This window comes from Dama dama, chromosome 16, assembly GCF_033118175.1.
Source record: "Dama dama isolate Ldn47 chromosome 16, ASM3311817v1, whole genome shotgun sequence".
Classification (NCBI taxonomy): domain Eukaryota; kingdom Metazoa; phylum Chordata; class Mammalia; order Artiodactyla; family Cervidae; genus Dama; species Dama dama.
The window spans coordinates 28,776,788-28,803,358 of record NC_083696.1 but is presented as its reverse complement, the minus strand read 5'-3'; the positions used below and the strand labels follow the sequence as shown (position 1 = coordinate 28,803,358).

At 40.2% G+C, this 26,571-nt stretch overlaps 1 long non-coding RNA gene across 5 annotated transcripts in view; it reads right to left on the bottom strand.

Moving 5' to 3' along the window:
- The window catches only part of LOC133071206 (uncharacterized), a 93,774-nt gene that overhangs the window by 24,017 nt on the left and 43,186 nt on the right, over positions 1 to 26,571 (bottom strand). For 2 of the 5 annotated variants that reach the window (XR_009696378.1, XR_009696379.1), the window contains one exon: positions 8,384 to 8,487. The exons of 1 other annotated variant lie outside the window; for it this stretch is intronic. This is a non-coding gene — a long non-coding RNA (uncharacterized LOC133071206). Of the gene's footprint in view, positions 1 to 8,206; positions 8,259 to 8,383; positions 8,488 to 26,571 lie in introns of all 5 variants that reach the window. 2 more of the 5 variants (XR_009696380.1, XR_009696381.1) reach the window with 2 other exon arrangements.

The window sequence follows — 26,571 nt, the reverse complement described above, 5'->3', positions numbered from 1 at the left end:
ATTGCTTTTGACAAGCATGATACTCTGTAAAAGATACGGCTTTCCTCTGAAAACCCCCTTCAGCTAAAAATCATTGTACTCAAAATAAAGTAGCTGTATCATCTAAATTCAACTCTCTGTAGCATTTTGTAGACTTTCATGACCATAGAGAATGAGCTCTTAAACCTGATTTCAGGGCGTCTAAAACAAGATTTCCATGTGAAGACATGGGGGCCCTGCCCTCCGGCCAGGGTGCCAGGTGACTCATTCAGACCCTCCTTTCCAGGTTTTCAGTGCAATGATGTGGGACACAGCAGCTTCGATTTCTTGGGTGAGATGTTGGCAGAGTCGGGGAAATGATAATTCTTGAGGAAAAACTTTTGACGGGGGAAACTGAGGCTTTTTGAATAGAGCATGGGAAAGTATCTGGGCAGAACCAGAAGAAAGGAGACTATGTAGCTGATATATTTGTTTGGCAGAAGCTAAGAATGAGAACAGGAGAAGAGGTAAGAGTGAGAGCAAGCAGCGGGTGTGAAGTAACACCAAGAACTCTGAACATCCTGGTCACCAACATGACCATCTCCATAAAGCCTGTCGGCGGAGGCTGCATGCTTCTCCCAGCAGCCATTCTGACTCAAGGGTCCTGTTCACAGCACAAACCTGTGTTCATGTGCTGTGCTGTACCCATGAATGCCAGACTCTTTTTGTGTGTCCACAGTCAGATTGTGGCAGAAACCCACATGAAAGACTTGGGTTACAACAGTGATAAATCTTCTGGAAGATTAAATGAGTCTGATAGCTTCCGTGCTGCCATCTGGACTGTGGTCATTTTGAAGGTTGACTCTTTACTTGTTTTAATTGATGTGGCCAGCACTGCTTGTGTTGTTAGATTAAAAATAAAACTAGGGAAACCCACCTTACCACCACAAAGGTTATGGCCTTAATACAGCTACAGGTCTGCTTGTGAGCTTGTCAGCAATGACTCATCAAGCCACCTGAGCCAAAGGCTCCAGTAAATCTAAACATTTGATAATTCTTGTTTTTGTTTAACTTAGTGAAGTAAGGCCAAATAGTCAAACCTACTGCTATGCAAAAGGCAGGCAATTTTTATAAAAACAGAAGGATTGCCTTCAAGATTCCAAGAATGTCTATGTAATCATGCTGTTTCTAAGCCCATTGGAGGTTTATCTTCCAATGAGAAATATGTACACAGTTTCAAATTAAGTTCACTTGGTTGAAAATGCCTTGAAAATTGTTACTGCATTTTATATATTTCATATTCCCCACTTAGTAAACACTCATGTAAAGTCAGATTCTCCAGAAACTACTCTCTGAGATGAAGATTTATGTGTGAGGGATTTACTAAGAAAGTACTGACAGTGAGACCAGTCAGGAGTAAGGGAAGCAGGGCAGGAAGTGCAAACAGCTAGGGTAGGGGTGGGGACCTGGAGAAAGAGAACCAGGCTTGTTTGACAAAAGAGAAGCCATTTCTAGCCTAAGCCATTTTGTGATCTAAGTTCAGTTCAGTTCAGTCCCTCACTCGTGTCCTGTCTATCACCAGTTCCCGGAGTCGACACAAACCTACGTCCATTGAGTCAGTGACGCCATCCAACCATCTCATCCTCTGTCATCCCCTTCTCCTCCCACCCTCAATCTTTCCCAGCATCAGGGTCTTTTCAAATGAGTCAGCTCTTCACATCAGGTGGCCAAAGTATTGGAGTTTCAGCTTTAGCATCAGTCCTTCCAATGAACATTCAGGACTGATTTCTTTTAGGATGAACTGGTTAGATCTCCTTGCAGTCCAAGGGACTCTCAAGAGTCTTCTCCAACACCATAGTTCAAAAGCATCAATTCTTTTGCACTCAGCTTTCTTTTTAGTCCAACTCTCACATTCATATATGACTACTGGAAAAAACATAGCCTTGACTAGATGGACCTTTGTTGACAAAGCAATGTCTCTGCTTTTTAATATGCTATCTAGGTTGGTCATAACTTTTGTTCCAAGGAGTAAGCATCTTTTAATTTCATGGCAGCAGTCACCATCTGCAGTGACTCTGGAGCCCAGAAAAATAAAGTTAGCCACTATTTCCACTGTTTCCCCATCTATTTGCCATGAAGTGATAGGACCGTATGCCATGATCTCAGTTTTCTGAATGTTGACCTTTAAGCTAACTTTTTCTTTCTCCTCTTTCACTTTCATCATGTGGCTCTTTAGTTCTTCCTTTTCTGCCATAAGTGTTGTGTCATCTGCATATCTGAGGTTACTGATATTTCTCCTGGCAATCTTGATTCCAGCTTGTGATTCATCCAGTCCAAGATTTCTCATGATGTACTCTGCATATAAGTTAAATAAGCAGGGTGACAATATACAGCCTTGACGTACTCCTTTTCCTATTTGGAACCTGTCTGTTGTTCCATGTCCAGTTCTAACTGTTGTTTCTTGACCTGCATACAGGTTTCTCAAGAGGCAGGTCAGGTGGTCTGGTATTCCCATCTCTTTCAGAATTTTCCACAGTTTATTGTGATCCACACAGTCAAAGGCTTTGGCATAGTCAATAAAGCAGAAATAGATGTTTTTCTGGAACTCTCTTGCTGTTTCGATGATGCAGTGGATGTTGGCAATTTGACCTCTTGTTCCTCTGCCTTTTCTAAAACCAGCTTGAACATCTGGAAGTTCACGGTTTACGTATTGCTGAAGCCTGGCTTGGAGAATTTTGAGCATTACTTTACTAGCGTGTAAGATGAGTGCAATTGTGCGGTAGTCTGGGCATTCTTTGGCATTGCCTTTCTTTGGGACTGGAATGAAAATTGACCTTTTCCAGTGCTGTGGCCACTGCTGAGTTTTCCAAATTTGCTGGCATATTGAGTGCAGCACTTTCACAGCATCATCTTTTAGGATTTGAAATAGCTCAACTGGAATTCTACCACCTCCACTAGCTTTGTTTGCAGTAATGCTTCCTAAGGCTCACTTGGCTTCACATTCCAGGATGTCTGACTCGAGGTGAGTGATTATACCATTGTGATTATCTGGATCGTGAAGATCTTTTTTGTACAGTTCTTCTGTGTATTCTTGCCACCTCATCTTAATATCTTCTGCTTCTGTTAAGTCCATACCATTTCTGTCCTTTATTGTGCCCATCTTTTCATGAAATGTTCCCTTGGTATCTCTAATTTTCTTGAAGAGATCTCTAGTCTTTCCCATTCTATTGTTTTCCTCTATTTCTTTGCACTGATCACTGAGGAAGGCTTTCTTATCTCTTGTTGCTATTCTTTGGAACTCTGCATTCAAATGGGTATATCTTTCCTTTTCTCCTTTGCTTTTCACTTCTCTCCTTCTCACAGCATTTGTAAGGCCTCCTCAGACAGCCATTTTGCTTTTCTGAGTTTCTTTTTCTTGGGGATGGTCTTGATTCCTGTCTCCTGTACAATGTCATGAACCTCTGTCCATAGTTCATCAGGCACTCTGTCTATCAGATCTAGTCCCTTAAATCTATTTCTCACTTCCACTGTATAATCATAAGGGATTTGATTTAGGTCATACCTGACTGGCTTAGTTTTTTTCCCCCTTTCTTCAATTTAAGCCTGAATTTGGCAATAAGGAGTTCATTATCTGAGCCACAGTCAGCTCCCTGTCTTGTTTTCTCTGACTGTATAGAGCTTCTCCATCTTTGGCTGCAAAGAATATAATCAATCTGATTTTGGTGTTGACCATCTGGTGATGTCCATGTGTAGAGTCTTGTGTTGTTGTGTTGATCTAAGCCTGACCACAATACTAGCCCAAGCACAGGTTTCAGTAATAAATGATTTAAGGAAACAAAAGAATACAGAAACAAATAACTGTTATCAGGCAAGAGAAGTAAGAATAGCAAAGATAACTTATCAGTTGTAAAGACTCCTGGTTTTGTTTCAATGTTAAAGATTAACCTGAAGTACTTAGATCAGCTGGAACCTAAGGGAGGATGATGTTGACCTTTTCTAACCCCTGAGACTTCAGTCAACTAAAGCTTAAACTCTGTGGACCATCCAAGTCGCTTCATGAATATGTGCGTAAGCCTTAACTTAAAATTTTCTCCATTTTGCTGTTCAAGGAGATACTGCTTTGGGAAAGATCCCTGGTGTTCTTACCTACTGCCAGTAAATAAGTCCTTCTCCCTATCTTTGGCTTGGTTGTGTCTTTTGGCTCCACACCCATTAAAAGGCAAATCCAGTTTTTTGGGTAACATGAGGGAGGAAGCCAAACAAAGATGCTATCTCACGCTGAGTCCTGGAGTGGTGGCAACAGCCTGATCTTGCAAGGGTGCTCAGGAGTCTATGTTACATCTCAGAGTTTGTCCCACCTGGCAGCAAAGGAGCTGAGCTTTCCTATTCTCTAAGCATACAGCCCCTGGGAAACAATAACAATAAAAATTCACTAGCGTAAATATCATTTAGGTGGGACTAAAGATTTAGAAGCAGCAGCAAAGATTTAGAAAAGGATTTATGAGCTCATTCTTCACCAGATACTATATAAATGTTCAAATGTGGTAAAGTGTGAGTGAGTTTCTCAGCTCCAATTAGGAGTCAGTGATTCCAAATGCCCAAAGCCTTCCATTTTGCTCTTCTCTCGTCAGTCTTTTAGTTAAGGAACTCTGTATAAGACCAGACTGAGAAGGATGGACATGTCCTAATTATCTCAGAAAATGATGCTCCTTATATTTTCACTTGTTTTTGTTACTTTCCATCACGACAATTCTCTCCTCTATGGTATGAGGAAATCAGAAGGAATAAGTGGGGTCTCATCTATATTGAAGGTTTCCCTAATGGCTAAGTGGTAAAGACTCCACCTGCCAACGCAGGAGACAACAGTTTGATCCCTGGAGAAGGAAAACAGCAACCCACTCCAATTTCCATTTATTCATCTATCTGTTCAGCAAATATCTATTGTATGCCTTCTCTGGCTCAGGCACAGAAGCTTTGGAGATACAAAGCAACAAAAGGTATGGTCTGTAAATGAGTTGACAATCTTGAAACAAAGGCTGCGAAAGATGGAAGGAGACTTGAGACTGAAAAGGTAGGCAGGAGCTGTATTGAAGAGCTTCCTGAAAACTATGTTAAATATAATGAATTTTCATTGCTTATGTTTCCTGTTATATTTTGGCCTACCTCCTTTCAAAGACAATGGACTGCTTTTCCGGGTGCCTGATGTCCTCTGCTAGTGATCAGAAGTTGTTTTGTGGAGTTTGCTCAGCGTTCAAATGATCTTTCGATGAATTTGTGGAGGAGAAAGTGGTCTCCCCGTCCTATTCCTCCGCCATCTTAGCTCCTCCCTCTGCTTATGTTTTCTGGAGCAGTATGCTTTTAAAGATATTATCAGCTTCCCAGTTTTTTCCTCATTCTAGAAATTCTGAGACCACAAGATGCAAACACATTCAGACACCTTCCCCTCCAGCTCCAAATAAAAATTTCCATGTAAACCACCCCTGAAGGGTATGGATTTTACAGAGTGTAGATGCTTATGTTTTTTAAAACCTATATTGTCTGCCTTTTTTGGCCTTCTCCTTAGGTTTTGCTTCTGGGAACATGACTCTCACATAAAACAGATTATTTTTTTTAATTGAAACTTTGCAGGACCTTGTGGGCCTACTATGTCCCCTGTTCTTTGTTTATAGCGAACAGACTCCAGACTCCACGACCTTTCCAGAGTTAAAAAGGACAGATTTGAACAGTTGCTAACCAAGGAAGGGAGGGGCTAGAGAGACAAGGGAGGAGAAGCCAAGAAATGATACTGCAACCTTGTGGAAAATTCTTAAAGAGACGGAAATACCAGACCATCTGACCTGCCTCTTAAGAAATCTGTATGCAGGTCAGGAAGCAACAGTTAGAACTGGACATGGAGCAACAGACTTGCTCCAAATCAGGAAATGAGTTATGTCAAGGCTGTATATTGTCACCCGGCTTATTTAACTTCTATGCAGAGTACATCATGAGAAACGCTGGGCTGGAAGAAGCACAAGCTGGAATCAAGATTGCCAGGAGAAATATCAATAACCTCAGATATGCAGATGACACCATCTTTATGGCAGAAAGCGAAGAAGAGCTAAAGAGCCTCTTGATGAAGGTGAAAGAGGAGAGTTAAAAAGTTGGCTTAAAACTCAGCATTCAGAAAACAAAGATCATGGCATCCAATCCCATCACTTCATGGCAAATATGGGGAAACAGTGGAAACAGTGACAGACTTTATTTTGGGGGGGCTCCAAAATCACTGCAGATGGTGACTGCAGCCATGAAATTAAAAGACTCCTTGGAAGAAAAGCTATGACCAACCTAGAAAGCATATTATAAAGCAGTTGATATTTGCCAACAAAGTTCCATCTAGTCAAAGCTATGGATTTTTCAGGAGTCATGTATGGATGTGAGAGTTGGACTATAAAGACAGCTGACTGCCAAAGAGTTGATGCTTTTGAACTGTGGTGTTGGAGGAGACTCCTTTACAGAGTGTAGAGTCCCTTGGACAGCAAGGAGATCCAACCAGTCCATCCTAAAGGAAATCATTGGAAGGACTGATGCTGATGCTGAAACTCCAATACTTTGGCCTCCTGATTGGAAGAACTGAAAAGACCCTGATCTGGGAAAGATCATTTGAAAAGACCCTGATGCTGGGAAAGATTGAAAGCAGGAGGAGAAGGGGATAACAGAGGACAAGATGGTTGGATGGCATCACTGACTCAATGTACACGAGTTTGAGTAAACTCAAGGAGCTGGGGATAGACAGGGAGGCCTGGCATGCTACAGTCCATGGGGTCGCAAAAGAGTCGGACAGGACTGAGTGACTGAACTGAACTGAAACTTGGGGCAGGGTTCTGGCTCTGCCTCAAGGGATGCACAATACTATCTTTGAGCTCTTTACAGAATTAAAACCCCCAACAAATGGAGTTGGCATTTTTTATTTCAGAAAAGATCACCTGAGGCCAGATTATAGGACACACCTGACACACCCTGATCTTATCAGCAACCCCGCCTTTGAACTATTGTTATAAAAGTGCTCACCAAATCCTCCCTAGTTGCCACACAGTTTTTGAGGGCAGGAGCCCACTGTTTCTCCCTTTGCCTGGTAAAGTAATAAAACTATTCTTTGCTATTTCACTCAAAAACTTTGTCTCTGGGATTTGATTTGGTACTAGTGCCCAGAAGCCAGGTTTTCAAAATCAGCAATATTTTAGGAATCTTCCCTCTTTCCTAGCTTCATTTATTGCATGTTAATTTTTATTATTGGCACAGGAATTCTTAAACTTCTTAATTGACTACTCCCAGTATGTTTATTTTTGATATTGCAAAATAAGTATTTTGTAATCCCGAAAGTGCAATCCCCCAAAAGAGAGATACAAGCTCTAACAATGATATATTAACTCAGAGCCTCTACTTGGGTTCAGCATTGTAGGGCTTACTTTATTTTATTGAAATATTATTGATTTATATTTTCATGTTTTATATATATATATATCTTCTTTTTCAGATTATTTTCTCTTATAGGTTATTACAAAATATTAAGTGTAGTTCCCTGTGCAATTCAGCAGATCTTTGTTGGTTATCTATTTTATATATGCTGCTGCTGCTGCTAAGTCGCTTCAGTCGTGTCCAACCCTGTGCGACCCCATAGGCGACAGTCCACCAGGCTCCCCTGTCCCTGGGATTCTCCAGGCAAGAATACTGAAGTGGGTTGCCATTTCCTTCTCCAAAAAGTGGGCTGCCGTTTCCTTCTCCTATTTTATATATAGGAGAGTATAAATGATAATCCTGAAATGTAGGTTCTTTCAGGCTGCTTATCCTTTTACATTTCTGACTGATTTCATAAATACTAATTCCTTTTTAAAGTGATTCTTTGCTGCATATATATATATATATATATATTCTTTAACAGATTCTTTTCCATTATATGTAATTATTGTAAGATATTGAATATATTCCCTATCTTATTCAGTAGGTCTTTGTGGTTTTTTCTATCTTATATATGTGTATATGTTAATCCCATACTCCCAGTTTATCCCTTAATTCCTTTTTTTTTTTTTTTTGATGGCTTTTAATTTTCTGGTTCAGACTAACATCCATCAGATCTCTTGGGGAGGCCAGAACTATGGAAAAAACAGTGGCATAGCTCAGCCATGTGCCTTTTACCTTCAAAGTTACCCTACTAGGCTCACACTGCCCCACCTGCCATGGTTGCCTCATCTCAGTCACTGCAAACACTCACCTGTGCTCCTCATAGGAGCTCTTCAGACTCCTCACTCATCTTCCTGCTTCTACTTATGCCAGATGATTATATTAGAAAAAAAAGGTAGATTAAATTACTCTTTTGTTCCATACCTTCTACTGACTTTCTTCTGCACATAAAATTCAAGTTAAAAAAAAAAAAAACCCAAATCCTTACCAGTAGTTTCCATAGTTGCTTGTTCTCTGGCTCCACTTGCCCCTCTGGGCTAACCTCCTGTCATCATTGGTCAATCAAGGGCAGAATGATGGGTGAGGTCAGCTCTGGGTGCAGGCAAGAAGGGGATGCATTGGCCACAGAAAAATACAAAACCATGGTAAAATCCACTTAGTCACCTTTTTATTACCAGCCTGAATCAGCAATTCCAAACTAAGTCAGTGATAAAATACTTCCTTGAAAAAAAGCATTTGTTGGTCTAAATTCTGAACAGCTGCCAAAAATCTGTAGAGTTTTAATAATATATAGGTAAGTTAAATGAGCACATTTTTATTCTTTATCTTTTAATAAACATTGTATTTAACATGGAAGTTAATTCAGAGTTCTCCCAGGCACTGCAGGCAAAATTTCTTATTTATTTATTTATTTTTAAAATTAAAAAAAAAAAATTTCTTTTTTAATTGCTAGTTATTCTACAACATAAGAGTGAATACAAATGATTGCTATGGATTGCTACACAATTATTATGGAAAATAATTTTGTCATGTAGGGGAGCAAGTGTTAAAAATGCCTCCTGACCTTGGTTCAGTTCATTGGATACCTCAATCCTAATTGTGACTCTGAGCCTTTACTACAGCACAGTGATTCTCAAACAAGTTTTGCCCCACAGGAAACATTCAACAAAATTTGGAGACGTTTTGATTGTCACAAGTAGGGGTAGAGTGAGGGAGCTGCTAATGATATTTAGTGGGTAGCACCCAGGAACGCTGCTAAGTAGCATCCAGAAATGCACAGGACCTTTGCCCAAAAGAAAGAATTAACTGATTCAAAATGTCAATCCACCTGTTCTCTGCTCCTAGAATGCTCTTCCATCAGTGCTTTTCATAGCTAGTTCCTTGACATTCAGTTCTCAGAATAAAAGTTACTTCATTGTATAGGCTTTTTCTGATTGTATCAGTGTACCCCACCAGTCATTTGCCATTATATCATCTTATTTTATTTTCTTCATTACACTTTTCACCACCTGAGATGAACTTTTTCACTTAAGTGTTCACTGGTTCCTCTTATATGAATGGAAGCACAATGAAAGCAGGGATCTTGTTCACCTTTATGTCCCCAGTGCTAAGAGAAATGACTAACACGTAACAGGAGCTCATAACTATGTGTACAATGAATGAATGGATAAGGATAAGGCACCGGGCATTTACCAAATTCCTACACTAGTGTGAAATAGTTCGTTACTGGTTTCCCCTATTCATTGGGGGCTTGTTACTTTGCTTTATCTATTGGCCATTCACATACCTGGAGATCAGAATCATACTTTTTTCCTTAATTTTGGCCACTTGGCTTTTGGGATCCCCGACCAGGGACTGAACCGGACCATGGCAGTGAAAGCACTGAATCCTAACTGGGAAGGATTCACCAGGGAACTCCCAAGAACTGCATTTCTGATTGTCTCAGTTGAGGATGGAAAACATTCCTTTTTACATATAGATCACTACTTTTTTTTAATATCAGTATTCCAATTAGTTCTTTCTTAGCCGCATTTAACTTTCCCCCCACTCCTTTTGTGCATATAGTTTCAAACCTGAGCAAGAGCAATACATTTTAAACATCATTAATCTCTCAGGCATAATCTCATGATTATGCCTATGATTATGTTTGCTTTTTAAATGATGCTTATATATTATTAAATCAGGTTACATTGTTTCTCACTGTGATAAACTTATTTCAGTGGTAGGAGAGGAGGAACTACACACAATCATTTCCTTTTAAACATTTTAAGAATGTCAATATACTTCCAGCAGGTGGATGCAAGATGCCTTACTAGCCCTGGACTATATAAGTACAGAGAAGTTAGACAAGCCCCTGGGGGGATCTTCCAGGAATTGAAGGTTTGTTACAGGGAAAATAAGAGGTACATCAGTCAGCTGCAATGGTCAGCTATATAAGTGCTCCATTCTTCAGGTGTGGAATAGATGAAATGCTCCTGAAGTCTGACTGTTAGATTGATAAATCAGAGAAGACTCCAGGGAGGAGATGGCATTGAGTTGGGCCTTAAAGGCTGGAATGGATTTGGATGTGGGTGGATGGAGGGAGGGGGGAAGGAGCAATGTAACCTGAGGGAATTTCATGGGCAGAGGCATGAAAAGATGCTGCACATGATATAAAACAAAGTAGTGAGTATTTTGGTTTGACCAGAGTAGAGAGAAGGAAAGGGAATAGCAGAAAACAAAGTTAAGATTGTGATGGGATCAGGTTCTGGACACACCTGAACTCACTTCTAAGGTGTTGGGCCTCATTGGGTTGTAGGAGGGAAACCACTGGGGGCTTTGAAACATGAACATGAGATGAGTAACTTCAGGAAGTGCAGTCTTGAGACACTGTTTAAGAAGAATCAGAGCAGGCAGGCTGAAAGCCATAACAATAGTCTAAGGGAGAGGCCGTAAGGACCAGAGCCAGAGATGCCTGGTACTGTCAGGGTTGAGAGGAAAGTGGGGAGAGATCACACCATCATTTTTCAGTTCCCAAATGTTGATAGTTTTCTATAATTGCCCTTCAACATTCACTTGAAAATTCCCTAGAAGAGGGATGTGGATGAAGCAGTGTGGCTGTAGATGAAGCTATGTGGATGAAGACTACAGGAGGTGTGATGTTGCCAGAGCCAGAGTTCTTTAGGTAAAGCCTATGCCATTTTAGAAGGCAAATTACTGGCCATCTCTTTCCTTGTGAAATAACACTTGGGTGGGCCTCCCCCACACACCCCACCTTCTAGCCACATGTCACACTCTCCTTGAGGAGCTCTGGGAAGTACACTTGTAGATTCTGTGCATTTCCAAGTGTATTTCAGTGTCCCTATCATTGGCACTTTGCCCAACTGCTCAGGAGCCCCACCCTTCGATCTGGATCTGGAATGGTTAGATGAAATCCTGCAGAACAGTCTGCTTCCACGCCTAACAGGTACCTGCCCTTCTTGGACATTATTTAAAGTCAGTTAGTTAAGGTCAAATCATGCAGAAACTGCAGTACAACAGAATCAGAAAAGAAGAACATGGATTTGACATGGTAAGGTTTATATCCATATTTCTTCTACTTGATGCTGGAGATGTGGCTCTTGAGCAACTTACTTTTCAGTAAAAGAATTAATATCTGATAGGAAGAATGTGCTTGGTTTAGTGGGCTGCAGAGATCTCTCTCTGAGTCACCCTACTAGATCCATTCCTTAATGGCAAAAAGCAAAATCTTGCTCACATCAGTTATAACCACCCTGCCTATGGGTAAAGTACGGTGATTATACCAGTCACTTTGCAGAATGCTCCATTCAAAGGCCACTGGCATCAGCATTGCCTACTCTCTTGCTCAGCCTCACTGTGGCTATGTGTTTTGCTGCTACCGATGCCCAGAGCAGCAGCTGTGCCACTGAAGCCACTACGGACACAGCCGTAAGGACACAGACACATTTTGCACTGGGTGGCTGGTTCATGTCTCCTATCAACACCCTGCTGCGGCCAACATCTAGAAACTCATTTCCTACTGCAGCTAAAACTGATGCTACCATCTTCTGTGTCTGCAGAAGCCAGCAACTGGCTTCTCTGCCATGCCACCAGTGCCATCTCTTGATGCTGCCATGCCACTGATGGGGCTAAAGCTGCTGAGGCCCACAGAGGCTTTAGTTGAACAGCTTTTTGTTTTCATATCCCTTTTTGCTATCACATCTGATTTTTATAATTCAAGCCTGAGCCCATGGGAACTGACTGGAGGAAAATCCAGGAAACAGACACTATAGTGTACTTGTGATTGTCGCTGTTGCTAACCCCAGCTTTGCTTAGCCCCACCTGCTCCCTAGTCTCAGATCCTTGTTGGAGGGAAAACCCCAAGAATCCTCACCTCTTCTCTGATATCAGCAACCAGCTACATGGCAAAATTTAAATTTCCACAAGAGGTGGAAAGATGGAATACCTGGGAATAAATTTGACCAAGGAAGTAAAAGACCTATACACTGAAAACTATAAGATATTGATGAAAGAAACTGAAGACAAGACAAACAAATGGAAAGATATTTGGTAATCACAGATTGGAAGAATCAATATTGTTAAAAATATTCAGACTACCCATAGCAATCTACAGATTCAATACAATTCCTATCAAAATTCCAGCGGAATGTTTCACAGAAATACAATGAACAATCTTAAAATTTGTGTGGAACCACAGAAGAACTCAAACAGCCAATGGAATATTGACAAAAAACAAAAAACAAAGCTGAAGGCACCATTCCTCCTAATTCCAAACTATGCTACAAAGCTGTAGGGATCAAAACAGTATGGTATTGGTGTAGAAATAGACACTTAAAGCAGCGATACAGTATAGAAAACCCAGAAATAAACCCACGCATATACAGCCAATTAATTCATGGCAAAGTAGGCAAGAATATGCAATGAGGAAAGGATAGTCTTTTCAATAAATGGTGCTGGGAGAACTGGACAGCCAAATGTAAAAATATGAAACTGGGCGACTATCTTATACCTTATACAAAAATTAACAAAGTGGATTAAAGGCTTGAAAGTAAGATCTGAAACCACAAAATTCCTAGAACCCATAAGCAGTAAGTTCCTTTGCAGTGATTTGTTAGCAATAACTTTTTGGATTTGACACCAAAAGCAACAAAAGGCAAAAATAAACAAATAAGGGTTATATCAAAGTAAAAAGCTTCTGCACAGCAAAGGAAACCATCAACAAAATGAAAAGGCAACCTACCAGAAAAGATTTGCAGGTTATATATCTAATAAGGGGTTAATATCTAAAACATAAAGAACTCAGTAGCAAAAAAAGAACTAATCTGATTTAAAAATGGGCAGAGAGTCTGAATAAACATTTTTCCAAAGAAGATATACAGATGGCCAATAGGTACATGAAAAATGCATAATTTCACTAATCGAAACTACAGTGAAATATATCACCTCACTTCTGTTAGAATGGCTAATATCAAAAAGACAAGAAATAACAGGTGTTGGTGAGGATGTGGAGAAAAGATAACCCTTGTGCACTGTTGGAGGAATGTAAATTGGTGTAGTATCTATGGAAAACAATATGGAAATCCTTCAGAAAATTGCAAATAGAACTGTCACATGATTTAGAAATTATACTGGTGAGTATCCAAAGAAAGCAAAAACTCTAACCTGAAAAGATATATACAGCCCTGTGCTCATTGCCACATTATTTACAATAACCAAGATATAAAAACAACCCAAGTGTCCATTGATAAATGAATGGATAAAGAAAGTGTGATACATACATGCACACACACACAATGGAATATTATTCAGCCATACAAAAAGAAGGAAATCTTGCCAACATGGATGGACCTTGAAAGCAGAATGCTAAGAGAAATAAATTAGACAGAGAAGGACAAATGCTTTATGACCTCACTTCTATGTGGAATGTGAAAAAACAAATAAAAACAAACAAAAAATAGAACAACTTTCAAAGACACAGAGAACATATTGATGATTGCCAGAGGCAGGGGTTTGGGAAGCAGTCAAAACTGAAACAAATTTCTAGTTTTAAAGTAAATAAATCATAGGGATGCAATGTATAGCATGGTGACTATAGTCAATAATACTGTATCACATACTTGAAGGTTGATAAGAGAGTAGATCTTAGACGTTCTCATCACATGAAAAAAGTTGTTAACTATGTATGGTGACAGATGTTAAGTAGACTTATTTGATGATCATGTCACAATATATACAGATATTAAATCATTATGTTATATGCCTGAAACTAATATAATGTCATGTGTCAATTGTACCTCAATAAAAAAATGATTTAAAGAGAGGTAGAGAGAAGGAAAGGAGCCAGCAGATAAATTCCTTACCATAAATAAAACCTTTCTCTTCCCTTCTCTACCTCCATCAACAGACTTTAAAAGGCACAGTGGTTCTGATCTGGAAGAAATCTATACATCTTACTGTGCAGATATAGTCATTTCAGTAAGGTTTCACTTTTTACTTAGTTCTATTTTTCCTCATCTTTTTTTTCTTCCTCCTGCTGCCTGGAACTGTACCTTCTAATAAAGCTCTATTTGGGGATAACCTGAATAAAACCCTTTCTCTCTGACCTGGATCCAATGTCCTTTTTTTCCTCTCTGAGGCTAAGTGCTTTCTTAAAAGTTCATTGAGTCTTCAGAGGAATAGACACCTCCACACTCTATCAGGCCACTAGGTTTGGCTGAGTTCTCATATGAACCCAGCTTAGGCTGTGGGTGGGAATCATATAAATTGGAGTCTACTCAGGAAAACAATGGCTTCCCTGGTGGCTCAGGAGTAAAGAATCCACCTGCAATGCAGGAGATGCAGGTTCGATCCCTGAGTCGGGAAGATCCCTTGGAGGAGGGCATGGCAACCCACTCCAGCATTCTTGCCTGGAGAATCTCATGGACAGAGAAGCCTGGCAGGCTACAGTCCATAGAGTTTCAAAGAGTCTGACATAACTGAAGCAACTTAGCATGCATGCACGCAGGAAAACAATAATTACGTCAAGGCGTTCAATCAGAGTTTTATAGAAAACAGGGAGCTCAACAGAGAGAATAAAATGCTGGCTACAAAGGTGTTTGGAGAATTGAAAGGATACAGAAGACACTGAGGAAAAGTCAGATATTAGCAACACTAGGAAGCTGTTATTGTCTCCAAGGAAGGAAGGACATAGGAAGGAGGTGGTATTACCAGACTCAACAGAGGGGGAACCACTGCTAGGAGCAGAGCCCAGTACAGGGAACTGGGTGGGGGCACAGTGGAAATGCAGCCCAAGCAGAGAGGAAGGAGGAGCAGTATTCTGTTATTTTCCTTCTTCCTGCCCTCCTATCTCCAACCAGTGTCTCTCACTGCCCAAATTCAAAAGGAAACTCTTTGGTAAGGAAGCTTTTGGGAAAGGAAGCTTATGGGGATCGGCTTTCAGTGAAAGAAAATAAAGTTGGGAAAGAGTGAGGAATGGAACTGAAAGAAATTAGGCAAATGAGCAGCACAGGAGCCAGTGTTCCATAAATGAGGGAGTCCCTTTATGACTAGGACTCTCAGAAATACTATTTAATCTAAAGTACCTTGTTCTTCATGAGATTTCAATGAGTATTGCTGAATGTTATAGGTGCTTAAGGATGTTTTTCAATTGAATTTTATGATTGGGGTGATGGAGAGAGGCATCTGTTTCCCTAGGTATATTTAGTATTACCCATTCTGTGTGTCAGTTTGTGGTAGTCGCTTGGTCGTGTCTGACTCTTTGTGACCCCATGGACTATAGCCTACCAGGCTCCTCTGTCCATAGAATTCTCCAGGCAAGGATACTGGAGTGGGTTGCCATTTCCTTCTCCAGGGGATCTTCCCGACCCAGGGATTGAACCTGGGTCTCCTGCACTGGCAGGCAGATTCTTTACCAGCTGAGCCACCAGGGAAGTCTTAGTGTATCATATGGCATATTTAACACACGGTATATTAAAATGGAAGGTGGGACAGCAATATTGACATAGATATGACACTGAAAAAATAATTTTCTATTTCCCATGTCAAGTATAAACTTTTGTGACTGAGAAGAAATGCTTGTTAATTATATCTATTTATGATTAAACATGCAATTTATTAATATTAAAAATATTAAATGGACCAATCCTGTAAGGAATTATTATAGTACTAATTATAAATATTATTAAGAGGGGTTAATCTATGTAAAAAATTAATATAAAACAAAAAGTCAAATATAAGCTTGACTTTTAATCAGACACAAATTCAGATTTTACTTTTCACATCTAAAGCTTGTTCTTATTTAATTCTGATTCAAGACTAAATATCACTCTTGTATGTTTGTGCTTAATCACTCAGTCATGTTCGACTCTTTGCCACCCCATGGACTGTAGCCCACCAGGCTCCTTTGTCCATGGGGATTCTCCAGGCAAGAATACTGGAGTGGGTTGCCATGCCCACCTCCAGGGGATCTTCCCAACCCAGGAATCAAACCAGGGTCTCCTGCATTGCAGGCAGATTCTTCTTCCATAAAACTAACTGTCTGTTGTGCCAACTAATGTTTTATTAGGTTGCCTACACATCCAAACACCCTGAATATTTTTACTAATTATAAGATAAAACATAGTTTATAACAGAATTATGTAGATTTTTTTTATTGAATAGGTTTAACTGGATAACTACAAAATATTCAGTCAACTCTATGCTAGGTTGACACAAGAGATGCCTTAGCATAGGCAGAAGAATTCCTACTAGCAGCCAATATAAAAAAAGGAAAATACATGTTTTGTGCTCTTCATTGTCTAGCAAAGGAAAAGAAGCAATTTCCTAGAGCTGTATCTCTAAATCAAATTTGTCACAAAGATACAGACACAAAGGATATTTGAGCAACATCATAGACATCTTTAATAGAATTAAAGAGTCAGAAATAAATGTATGTGGGTAATTCTCTACCTCCCTGCTGTCAGCAATACCAGTTGAGGCCAAGGAACAACACAGAACATTTCTATGAGGTTATGTGGTCTTGAAATAGAAATTTTAAAAATTCTCACTTGGTATACTTTGCCAACAAAGGTCTGTCTAGTCAAGGCTATGGTTTTTCCAGTGGTCACGTATGGATGTGAGAGTTGGACTGTGAAGAAAGCTGAGCACCAAAGAATTGATACTTTTGAACTGTGGTGTTGGAGAAGACTCTTAAGAGTCCCTTGGACTGCAAGGAGATCCAACCAGTCCATCCTAAAGGAGATCAGTCCTGGGTGTTCATTGGAAGGACTGATGCTGAAGCTGAAACTCCAATACTTTGGCCACCTGATGTGAAGAGTTGACTCATTGGAAAAGACCCTGATGCTGGGAGGGATTGGGGGCAGGAGGAGAAAGGGATGACAGAGGATGAGATGGCTGGATGGCATCACCGACTCAATGGAAATGAGTTTGAGTAAACTCCGGGAGTTGGTAACGGACAGGGAGGCCTGGTGTGCTGTGATTCATGGGGTCGCAAAGAGTCAGACACGACTGAGCGACTGAACTTAACTGAACTGATACAGATAGGGCTTTGAAGGGGCTTCCCTGATAGCTCAGGTGGTAAAGAATCCGCCTGCATTGCAAGAAACCTCTGTTCAATTTCTGAATTGGGAAGTTACCCTGGAGCAGGGATAGGTTACCCACTCCAGTATTCTTGGGCTTCCCTGTGGATCAGACGTAAAGAATCTGTCTGCAATGTGGGAGACCTGGGTTCAATCTCTGAGTTGGGAAGACTCCCTGAAGGAGGGCAGGGCAACCCACTCCAGTATTTTTATCTGGAGAATTCACCTGAAAGAGGAACCTGGCAGGCTGCAGTCCAGCCCTATGGAGGCTGGCAGGCTAAGGTCTAGCTTCAGACCCCAGAGAAGCCTAGCAGGCTGTAATTCATCAGGAGAATTTTTAAAATTCTCACTTGGTACACAGATAGAACTTTGAAGACATGGAGAAGTAAGAAGTTAGCATGTGTCATAGAAATTGTTTCTACAAACAGAAATGGTCTCAGATAGGTCTAGGCAGGGGCTGCTGAGCTGCCATTTCTTGATCCTTCTCAATGCCAAGTTGTATGAGAGTGAGGAGTTAGTGTGGTTGCCTGGGTAGAGAGTCCTACACCTTTGATGCTGTTCAGTCACTCAGTCCCGTCTGCCTCTTTGAGATCTCATGGACTGCAGCACCCCAGGCTTCCCTGTCCATCACTATCTCCTGGAGTTTCCTCAAACTCATGTCCATTGAATCTGTGATGCCAGCCAATCATCTCATCCTCTGTCATCCCCTTCTCCTCCTGTTCTCAATTTTTCCGAGCATCAGAGTATTTTCTGATGAGTCGACTCTTCGCATCAGATGGCCAAAGATTGGAGCTTGAGCTTCAGCATCAGTCCTTCCAATGAATGTTCAGGGTTGATTTCCTTTAGGATTGACTGGTTGGATCTCCTTGCAGTCCAAGGGACTCTCAAGAGTCTTTCCAACACATCAAAAGCATCAATTGTTCAATGCTCAGCCTTTTTATGGTCTAACTCTCATATGCACACATGTCTACTGGAAAAACCATAGCTTTGACTAGATGGACCTTTGTTGGCAAAGTGATCTTTGCTTTTTAATACACTGTCTAGGATGTCATAGCTTTTCTTCCAAGGAGCAAGCATCTTTTAATTTCATGGATGCAGTCACTGTCCACAGTGATTTTGGAGCCCAAGAAAGTAAAATTTGTCACTGTTTCCACTTTTCTCCCCCATCTATTTGCCATGAAGTGATGAGACCGAATGCCATGATCTTAGTTTTTTGAATGTTGAGTTTTAAGCCAGCTTCTTCACTGTCCTCTTTCACCTTCATCAAGAGGCTCTTGAGTTCCTCTTCACTTTCTGCCATTACAGTGGTATCATCTGCATATCTGAGGGTGTTGATTTTTCTCCCAGCAATTTTGATTCTGGCTTATGATTCATCCAGCCCCATATTTCTCATTATGTACTCTGCATAGAAGCTAAATAAGCAGGGTGACAACAAACAGTCTTGCTGTACTCCTGTCCCAATTTTGAACCAGTCATTTGTTTCATGTAAGATTCTAACTGTTGCTTCTTGACCTGCATATGGTTTCTCAGAACTTAGGTGAGGTGATCTGGTATTCCCATCTCCTCATGACTTCCCTGGTAGCTCAGCTGGTAAAGAATCTGCCTGAAATGCAGGAGACCCCAGTTCAATTCTTAGGTCAGGAAGATCTGCTGGAGAAGGAATAGGCTACCCACTCCTGTATTCTCAGGCTTCTCTGGTAGTTCAGACAGTAAAGAATCTGCCTGCAATATGGGAGACCTGGGTTTGACCCCTGGGTTGGGATCCTCTGGAGAAGGGACTGGCTACCCACTCCAGTATTCTTGCCTGGAGAATTCCGTGGACAGAGGATCCTAGCGGGTTACAGTCCACGGGATGGGGAAGGGTAGAAGACAACTGAGTGACTTTCACTCAGTAAGAATTTTCCAGTTTGTTGCGATCCACACAGTCAAAGGCTTTAGCATAGTCAATGAAGGAGAAGTAGATGTTTTTCTGGAATTCTCTTGCTTTTTCTATGAGTCAACTGATATTGGCAAATTCTGATCTCTGATTCCTCTGCCTTTTCTAAATCCAACTTGTACATCTGGAAGTTCTTGGTTCATGTATTGTTGAAGACTAGCTTGAAAAATTTTGACCACTACTTTTCTAGCATGTGAAATGAGTGCAATTGTATAGTAGTTTGAACATTCTTTGGCATCTGGGGCTTCTCTGGTGGCTCAGATAGTAAAGAATCTGCCTATAATGTGGGAGACTCAGGTTCAATTCCTAGGTTGGGAAGGTCCCCTGGAGAAGGGAATGGCAACCTACTTCACCATTCCTGCCAGGAAAATGCCATGGTCAGAGGAGACTGGTGAACTATGGTCCATAGGGTCACAAAGAGCTGGACACAACTGAGCGATTAACACTTTCATTTTCCTATACTTTACAGGTTGTATGCGTGGACTGTCACACTGATTAATTGTTAGAAAATTTAAACAACTTGACTTACCTTTTTTTCCACCTAGGGGGCCATTCAGCTTCCTGCCATTAAGGGACTTGCAAACATTCATTTATTTATTCCTTTACCCACTCAAACAATTGAAATTGTTGATCAAATACTACATGGTAGACATTGAGAAAAGAATGAACTCGAGCAGACCAAGTGAAGGGAAATCTGGCAGAACTGGAGGTCAAAGGGTTAGCCAGGAGTCAGATGATGCCAGTCCTGTGAGTGATAGCAAGAATTTAATTGGGATTTTTATCTTCTAAGAATGATGCAATATGCTGTTATTTTCCTTCTTCCTGCCCTTCTATCTCTAACCAGTGTCTCTCATTGCCCAAATCTGAAAGGAAACTCTTTGATAGGAAGCTTTTGGGAAAGGAAGCCTATGGGGATCAGCTTTTGGTGAAAAACAAAAAAAAGTTGTGAAAGAGTGAGTGAAGGAACTGAAAGAAATTAGGCAAATGAGCAGCACAGGATCCAATGTTCCACAAATGAGGGCATCCCTTTATGACCAGGACCCTCAGAAATATTATTTAATCTAAAGTACCTTGTTCTTCATGAGGTTTCAATCAGTTCAGTTCAGTTCAGTCACTCAGTCCGACTCTTCATGGACTGTAGCACGCAAGGCCTCCCTGTCCATCACCATCTCCATTGAGTTGGTGATGCTGTCTAACCATCTCTTCCTCTGTTGTCCCCTTCTCCTCCTGCCTTCCATCTTTCCCAGCATCAGGGTCTTTTCAAATGAGTCAACTCTTCGCATCAGGTGGCCAAAGTATTGGAGTTTCAGCTTCAGCATCAGTCCTTCCAATGAATATTCAGGACTGATTTCCTTTAGGATGGACTGGTTAGATCTCCAAGAGACTCTCAAGAGTCTTCTTCAACACCACAGTTCAAAAGCATCAAATATTTGGCACTCAGCTTTCTTTATAGTCCAACTCTCACATCCATACATGACTACTGGAAAAATCATAGCCTTGACTAGATGGACCTTTGCTGGCAAAGTAAGATCTCTGCTTTTTAATATGCTGTCTAGGCTGGTCTTAACTTCTCCCAAGGAGTAAGCGTCTTTTAATTTCATGGCTGCAATCACCATCTGCAGTGATTTTGGAGCCCCCAAAAATAAAGTCTGCCACTGTTTCCACTGTTTCTCCATCTATTTACTATGAAGTGATGGGACCAGATGCCATGATCTTTGTTTTCTGAATGTTGAGTTTTAAGCCAACTTCTTCACTCTCCTCTTTCACTTTCATCAAGAGGCTCTTTAGTTCTTCTTCACTTTCTGCCATAAGGGTGGTGTCATCCGCATATCTGAGGTTATTGATACTTCTCCCAGCAATCTTGATTCCAGCTTGTGCTTCTTCCAGCCCAGCGTTTCTCATGATGTACTCTACACATAAGTTAAATAAGGAGGGTGAGGTTTCAATGAGTAGTGCTTAATGTTTTAGGCAACGTTATCCCAACCTAGGGATCGAACTCAGGCTCCCGCATTGCAGGCCGATTCCTTACCAGCTGAGCCACCTGGAAAGCCCAAGAATACTGGAGTGGGTAGCCCATCCCTTTTCCAGCAGATCCTCCTGACCCAGGAATCAAACCAGGTCTTCTGTATTGCAGGCGGATTCTTTACCAGCTGAGCTACGAGGGAAGCCCTGTATTTAGAGACAGTGTCTTTAAAAAGAGATTGTTGTTGTTGTTCAGTGGTGAAGTCATGTCTGACACTTTGCGACCCTATGGACTATAGCATAGCAGGCTTCCCCATCCTTCACTATCTCCTGGAGTTTGCTCAAATTCATGTCCCTTAAAAAAGGTAAAGCAAGATAAAACAAGGTCATTAGGGTGGGCTGTAATCCAATACAACTGATGTCTTTAACAGAAGAAGAAGCCCATCTACAAGCCAAGGGGAGGGCCTCAGGAAAAACAAATCGCTCTGGCCCCTTGATCTCTGACTTGTAGCCTCCAGAACCGATACTAATTTCTGTTCAAGCCATCCAGTCTATTGTACTTCGTTATGCTAGCTCTAGCAAACTAATGCATTCACCTTGGGCATTTAAAAAAAAAATCTATATTTTTTGCTATCTGATATCTGATAATAGCTTGTTGGAATTGAATTCTTCCCCCTCAAAAACAAACAAATAAAAATTGGCTTGCTCACTGGAATTCTTTATATTTCTGTCTGAATGTTAATGGCTCTACTATTATAACAATAATTTCTCCCTGCTTCTAATATTGAGCAATTTCCCCAATAACACTTATCCACCAAATTCATTGTTTCTTATCCTAACTACTAGATTGTATTATTAAAAACTATGACATTGGCATGTTGTATCATTATATAGATTTAAGCTTAATAGAATGGGGAACTAGGGCAGTATCCTACTTTATATCACTTAGAATTAAAATCTGACTTTTATTATTCTGTTTTGCAGGTTTCTATTTGTGGTTTTACACAGGCTTTGACAGAATATTTGTATTCTGGAATCTTCTGAGATCATATGGCTTAGTCTGTGGGATCAGATTAATAAATACTAAAAAAACATTTCAACTGTCTTCTCAGTAAGAAAAAGCTGAGTATAAAAAAGGTGTACAGGAAACTTGTCACTAAATGAAGTCCACTAGTCCTCTCAAGCCTCATACGAAGTATTGGATGCAGACACATACAGCTTTTTGTGTGGAGATGCTGAGTTGTGTGGGATTGAGGAAGACAGAGAAAATATGATTGAGTCCATCTTGAAGGAGTGAAACCTGCTCCTTCATTATAATAAGTAGTTATTAAAAATCAAGATCAACAGAAGAACTTAAACAGTTCTGGAAGTATAAAGATCTTCACTGTCATTTTTCAAATTATTACTAATAATATTTGTACCGAGGTTGTGTTGAGAGGAGTTACCCAACTCTAACCATGAAAACTGAGTCTCACATGGGATCCCTAACATGCAACACTATGTCCCCAAGTCTTCATTCATTGGTGGCCTATTTGGCTGTCTCCTGCTGAGATTTAATTTACTTACATTTTTTTAAAGACTAGTTTATTTTCAAAATTAAGTGGACTTCTGTTTGTTTTTGAGAGTTTTAAGATGCGGACTTTCTCACTTAGCCAGACTTGTTCCAGCCATATCTGTTAAATCAAGGACAAGCTGGCCAGGCATAGGGTAGTCCAGTTTGTTTTAACTGTCTATTACAGTGTCCCTTAACATGGCTATCAAGGAAGCTGCTCCCACAAATAGCCAAACTGAGGTTCATGAATTCTTTGCTCCACCAAGTAAGTTTTATGAACTTGATGACACTCTCACAAAGTTTCATTAAACTTTGTATTTACTCTACATATATGATATATGATTAGCTAGGCTTAGGAGTCTAAAGCTCAAGGAGATTTTAAGAAGCAATTGATGGTTTTGTAGCCAAGTTTATTGACTAATTATAAGTAATCCCTAAATCTGATCCATTGATGAGCGGTGATGGCAAGTCTCCTTGCCCTTCTCTGTCACTGAACAATATAACTGTGATTACATGTGAATTTGAACAAGTGTTTTCTTCTTTGACCCCTCCTTTTCTGATTCCTAACTTAGTTTTTCCATTTAGTTTATTTACTGGTAGAACATTAGCAGAATCATCATCCAAATTAGTTAGGTTTAGAAGATGGTTTACCCAGAATGCCTCCAATCTGGAATGTTTCAGCATGATGTTTCCACAGTTTCAGTATCTGCCCTCCAAGAACACACAACAATGAATAATAGCCATTAACTTCAAAATTAACTTCAAATTCATTGAAAGATATGTTACAGACAATTTTATAAAAATCTGCTAGTTAACTTGCAACTGCTATCCAGGCAGGAGGGAAGATTAAAATGTATTCTTTGAAGTCTGCTATCATTTCAAATTTTTTTCTTTTAGGTTTACTGGAGGAGTGAGGTAAGACAAATGCATGTCTCCAGTGGTGATAAGCAAAGAGTAAACTTTTTTTTTTGGTTTGTTTGGGAAGAACCCACAGTTTTATTTACCAAGAAAATCCAAGGCCTGAGGAATCACAATTGAGACATTCATTTTTCTTACCTCACTCCAGAAAAGTGCTTGGCTGGGAAACTCCAGTCAGTTGGCTAGTTTTACTCAAAATTGTAAAGTTTGTAGATTTTGTCTTTTATGTTCCCTCACTTCCCTGCCCCCTCAAAATGCAAAAGAATACAATGTCTACAGGTGACTACAAATGCAAGTGCAGAGTCAGGTACTATCAACTGCTCTGACCAAGAACCTATAACCTAAGATGTGAAGGCCCATTGGTCAGAAGCTATTCGTGGACCAACACCTGGGAATTTTCTAATTAGCATATTGAATGTTGAAAACAGGCTTTTATTGTTGAAAATAAGGCCTGTTGACTATACGGTAAATGCTATACATGAGCCTTAAATATTGAAGTTAAAGGTATTTAAGATGCATGAATACAAGAAGTTTTTAATTTTTTTAAACTCCTCCCCACCAACCTTGAATGTAAGAGATAGGAGAATCTAATGAGTAAGCTGTGTCCTTTGCCATAATATCTAAACTTGATCCCTAAGCAGTCTTGTGTCCAGTCAATAATTAAAGTATTGATGAACAAACTAATAAGGGTAATAAAATCTTGCTCCTGGGACATTGTTCCATTTTCTTTCTAGTGAGTCTTCCTTGCAACGTAGTGGTCAGAGCACTAAGAGGGTAAGAAGCTGGGACTTTTTGGAGACTGTGAAACAGATGATAAGAAGTGTTTGGTGTCTGCCTGAGAATTTGTGTTTGATAAATGTCTGTAAGGTAGCAGAATTTGGTAAGACTTACTTCTATAATAACCTGCTAGTAAGGTTGTGATTAAGCCACTAATCCTTATCCACATGTTCCTCAGCTGCTGTTACCTAAGACCAAAGGGAACTGAACAGTGGTGTGTGGCCAAATTGGCTTTCAGTCCTTTAGAGTACAAACCTTCACCAGGTTCATGGTCTGTTTCTTCTTTTCCAAGTGCCCTTCCTTTTATCCTCTCTCCACGTATCTTTTTTAAACATACAGGCCTGCCAAGGATCCTATGCCTTCATGATGTCTTCTCCTCTCCTCCACCTTCTTGCTTCACTCACACACCCAAGAGCAAAATGTTAACTTACTGTTAAGGGTCAGTTGGGCCTATGGTCTCCATGGGATTCTATATTAAGCCCTCCAAATGAAGTTAGAACTATAAAATTTCAGGCATCAGGAAGAATAAGAAAGGTATTTTAGGATTAGTTGCCTCCAAATGACTTTAATACTAAAGGCCATTCCCTGGCAGTGTTACCCAACTAACAGGAAGGCAAACAGAGACAGGGACACTCGGGGCAAATCTGGGAACAGAGTGCCATTTGTTTTGTGATTTCTCCATCCTGCACTGCCTTGTCCTCACCCAGCATTCCAGGCTCTGAACTCTTTCTGACCTTCTCCTCTAAAACCTCCTTTTACTGTCCATTTTCTAAGCATTCAGTAATCTGACAAATCATCATTGCAAGGATATCAGTGAAATTTGTGGATTCATGTATTATGAATCATCACCAGGACTTTTCACGTTCCAAAACCCACAGAGGGAACCAGCAGAGGAAATATTTGTAACCAGGATAGTCCAGAGAAGGTAATTTAAGTAGAGGTTTTTGCCTATGCCCCAAATTGTATACTATTGCTCCTGTCAACTTCAACTTCATAGACTGCTCGTCTCCAGCAGTGACATTTTATTTATGAAAAATAATTAACTAGACTTCCTACTAACAGAATTTTTTTTAATTCTGCTTGTTTTCTAGATTGATGGGTTATATTATTCATTATTATTTTATTATGATAATAATACAGTGAATGAATGTCTTGCCTTTTATCAAGAATGATAAGTACTTTCTATAAAAGAATATAATTAATATATAAAGTGTATATTGTATATATTTATTTACATTAGAATATTTCCATCAAGTCAATGTGAGATGAGATGGTAGATGTAATTTTATTTTACTGGCAAAGAAATTGTAGCAGATGCTGTTGTGCCCCATCCATAGAGGGTCTTATCACTTAGGTGCTGGCCTGCCACTTTCCTGCTACCCAGAGCTGTATCTCTTTGCTAAAATTAGGCAAGGCTACTCTTCCCCACTCACTGGAGACAGAAGTACAAAGGGGAATCACCACCCCCACCCCACATCTTTTACAATGACTGATTGCAATTGGTGTATAAATACCCCAGCTCCCTCTACCCTCAGCAGTGTTACACATATGCAGTGTGTTACATCTTTGCAGTATGCATTGTTACATTTCCCACAGCTTTTCCACAGAATTAAGTTCCAATTTAATTTTAGGAGCAACAGACTTAATAATGTGTCTTTACCCCATTTTACTACTTCACTCTGCTACTGTATTTCTTCTACCAATGTTGTGCTAGTAAACTGGTGCTCAAAGCACAAAGAAAAAACAAAACAAAACAAAAAAACAAAGCAGCCTTGATATGTAACACCTACTGATTTCCTGGTGTGAGTACTGCCAAAAGGCCTGATTTCTCTCTATTCATTGCTTCAGTTTCACTAGCCCTGTCTGTATTCATGTTTGCTCATGGAATTAGCAAGATTAATTTTGCCTCTTAAGATTAAGAACCATAACATAGTTATTGTATTCTTCAGTAGAAC